The sequence below is a fragment of the Bidens hawaiensis genome, unplaced genomic scaffold (genome assembly GCF_021521415.1).
Source record: "Bidens hawaiensis isolate Kalapana, Puna unplaced genomic scaffold, B.hawaiensis_p1.1 tig00024852_1, whole genome shotgun sequence".
In the NCBI taxonomy this organism is placed as follows: Eukaryota; Viridiplantae; Streptophyta; class Magnoliopsida; order Asterales; family Asteraceae; genus Bidens; species Bidens hawaiensis.
Genome location: NW_027493945.1, coordinates 285,675 through 289,936, shown reverse-complemented (window position 1 = coordinate 289,936; position 4,262 = coordinate 285,675).

The following is a 4,262-nucleotide window of genomic DNA, read 5'->3' as shown; positions in this document are numbered from 1 at the left end:
CTCCAATTGGTCTTTCTTCTCAAATCTTCAATTCCAAGCAAGCAAACAATCAAACCTACACACAAAATAAGTATAGTCAATTAGTCATATTAATCATGGACAATTGGGCATATTCATATAGTTTTATCAAGCAAAATTACTAGAAAGTTTTTGAGTGGGGTACCTTAGGATTGTTTATTCTTTTTAACGGGCAACACTACTTGAAGCGTTTGGAGTTAGTACCTTAGGATTGTTCACCGAGTTTGAAGCATTTGATTCACAACTAATGTCAAGCGTCATTATATCTTCAGTGAGCTCTTCTACACCTAGTGAACCTCGTCATCTACATCCATATCCATTGAGGATTCATCTTCTAAATCAATTTTTTATAGAATCACTCTCCATCTGGAATCAATAAAGAAAAAAAAACATAAAGTTACACAAAAAAAACAAACTTAAACCAAAATAAGTATAGTTGAATAAACAAACATACCGTTGTTTTGGCTTTCTTATCCTTCGTCTTCTCCGCCTTTTTTTGTGGGTCACTCATAATTACCTAAATAGTAAAAACCAACAAATGTGAGCAATTAAAAGTTCAAAACCAAATAACCAATTGAAACAACCCTATAATTCACATCAATACTTAATAGTTAGATTAGAATATAAAAACTAATCTCATTCCTAAATTGAAACAAAATAATAATATGAATCCTAATATGAATCTAAAAAATAGATGAATAATAGGTAGGTAGAGATTAATAACTTACCAAGTAGAATGAAGCACCGGCGGGCGGCGGCGGCTCTGACAGCGGAGAGGAGAAACTGAGAAAGTCAGGTGAGGAAGTGGTGCCGGCTGAAAAGTGGTGGCGGAGGAATCATCGGCGGGCGGAGGAATCACTGGAGAAGGGCGGCGGGCGAAGAGAGGTTTGGCCGGAGAAGGGGTGGCGGCGATGGAGACGTGAGTTAGGGTTTGGAGATGTGAAAGTGGAAATGTGAGTTAGGGTTTGGGGATAATAATAGTTTATAATTATAATATTATATATATATATATATATAATTATAAAAATCTAACCAGGTACTTACAGGTAAACAGGTATTTTACATGTTTAGACACGAAAATTAACAGGTAAATTCGTGTCTACCTGTTTAGTACACGAAACCTGTTAAGGCCTTACTTGTTACCTGTTAAAGTCGTGTAGGTACGTGTCGTGTATTCGTGTCTCGTGTATAAATTGCTAGCTCTAGTAGTCAATGCCATATTTTAGTCTATATCAAGGATATATATGACTACAAGTCTATAGCATTTGAAATAATAAGTGGACACTTCGGCCTTGGTTGGGCTCTGTTGCTACAACGGGCATAGCGACAATGAAGGTATGGTATGTAACATTCATTACTTTTCAAACCCGAAAACCTGGCCCATTTTAATTTTTTGGTTTTTGTTTATAAATATATATGTACAAATATATATTCATTAAGTTTGCCTTTCATTAAATGTTATTCGTTAAAAACAAGTCGTTTCGTCATTTCATTTCACTCGTGTTTAACGTGCATTGCTAATATAATGGTTTACGATTATCGAATTTGTTCAAAGTTTTATTAAATAGATCGAATTCGCAAACTTTACGAATATAGTATCCGAATATATTATATGAACTTCCAAGTATATTAATTTTCTTCCTTAATAATAATTCCTCAAAGTTAAGGGTTCCAATGTAAATATATTTTTAAATCCTAATTTAAAAGAAGTATTAAAGTTGAGGGGCCAGAAATGTAAATTTGATTTAAATTATAATATTTAATAATATAACCCTCACCCAGCCATCCCTTCCATCCACGGTTTTCCGGTGAGCCATTCCGGTGCCGGCAACCCGTTAAAACACCTTAAATTTCGCGTCAAAATCCAATTAACTTTCCGTAACAACTTTAGAACGTAACGACAAACTTTCAATCATCATTCTTAATGCATAACAACTAGTAATCAGGGCATAATATTTCAGAGAACCACCGGAAACGGCGCCGGATTTTGTAAACAGCCGCAAACCTCGTAGTTTGACCCGTTAATTCGGTGTAACAACTTTGGACGTCAATAACCCACCATAATCAACGTGTTAATTGAGTTATAATGTCCGTTAATCATCAATTATAATAACGAACCCACCGGAAATAATTAAAATCACAATAACGAACCTTTCATCGTTTACGTTACAATTACAACTATAAAAAGGCTCTAAATCACAACCTAAACCTGCGGCAATAATATTTTCCATCTAAAACACTCTATAAATTGTGAATTAAGCCGTCCTATATCCGGCTTCCGGCCAACACCGTTCAACCTCATCCCGTTGTCATTCAAGGTAAGTATTATATGCATTCTGATCATATTTAGCCATAGAACAAAACCCCTAATGTTAATTGATCGAACGTAGAATGGAATTAAAGGTTTGAAATTCTAGGGTTAAGAGGTTGAAGATGAGCATGTTAAACTGCATTTAAATTATATAGTTTATGCTTAAAACTAAATAAGCACACTAGCTCAGTTTGTTAGGACGTATGAGTGTAAATCTTAGGACCCGGGTTCGAATCTGGGTCAGCACATATTTTGTTTTATTATTATTACTTTCTTTTAGCTTTTCCTTTATGTTCTATAATCCAAAATAAATTATTTAAAAAAAATCATTAAAAATCAAATATATTATTTTTAAGTTAAATAAATTAATAATAAATTAGTTTTATCCATTTTCTTTCAAAAACCAATCTTTTCATATACGTTAAAGTTCGTAAAACTCGTTAAATATAATATTTTAATTCCATTGCATTAACTTTTTCTTTCATACGCTAACATAATCATATACGGAAATAAAGTTATATTCTAAAACCGGTGTTTCATTAATTCCATAGTTAAATAATAAATTATTAGTTTGTTTTCCGTTACTTAAATTCTTTAGCTTTATGACTAGTTAATCCATTTAGGTTATAAATCCGTTAAACTAAAAGGTCGTTAGCTTGATATCCGTTAACTTTAATTCAATCAAATACTCATTTTTGAGATAAAATCCATGCCTCGAAATTATCGTAATTTGCATATGAATGTTAAAGTTATAATATTAAAATATTATAAACCGTTAAAAATTCCGTTAAGCTTAGAATTATATTAAAATAATCCATGGCTTAAAATAATAAATATATAACGCGTCATCCTTAAAACTACATAATTAACTCGTTTAATCCCTTTAGTTAGTCTTTAAATTTTCGTATTTATTTTATTTATAGATCGAGAAGTTCAACCGTTTCGGGTTCTTTAACGCACTTTTGGTTGCTTCGATTCCGTTGTCATGCTCTCGGTTTTATTGCAATGTTTATCTTCAATTTCAAGGTGAGTTTCTCACAACCCTTTTTTAACGCTTTTATTTTTGGGGTAGCATATGTATCCTATTTACTTAATGATTTAACGAGTCATATACAAACTACAATTCATTACATGGACTTGTGTGCTTACTTGATTACTTGCTCAGAATTACTTGCTCAGTGGTTGCCTCAATAAGTATGATTATACGCCCCCCTTTGCACTCAGGTCCATTTGTATCGAGTGGAAAAGGGACCTCATATCCGAGTACGTTGGTAGCCCCAACTGGAAAGGACCTTCGTTTGTTCTTTACACTCAGGTCCATTGCATCGAGTGTAAAGAACCCTTATATGCTCATTTCACAAGTTTCATGGAAATGCATGATTTTTACGTATTATATCAAATTGTGGGATTCTCACCAACTATGTTCATAGCTGACTTTATTTATACATATGTTACAGGTGTAAAGATACGAGGATGAAACTTAGAAGACATATAGCATGCCTATAGGATATTCAAATAACAACTTATTATTTGTTTATTTATTTGTTACAACTTGTATTATTGATAAACTTGTGTTACATGAATACTTAAATGAAATAATGTTATTATGGTCACTTAATAGTGTTACGTGTGTTTGAGCAATCTGTATGTAACACTCAGGCGTTTCCGCTTTAGCCGGGGTGTTACATGGTAGGGTGATGATATGGACGCTTCCAGGGTCACTTTCCAGCTTCCAGCTTATACCTACAACACAAAAGAACAAGTTAGAAGGGGACCAGAGACTGGGGTCTCTGGACCACCCTTCGACGCTCAACATTAGTAATTTATCCCATGAAAGTATATAAGTTGTATATACACGCTTTGACCCGAAATCGTTAACTAATGACACGCTTTGACTGGAAGGGGGGCACACTTGTACACCAAACCCTTGACA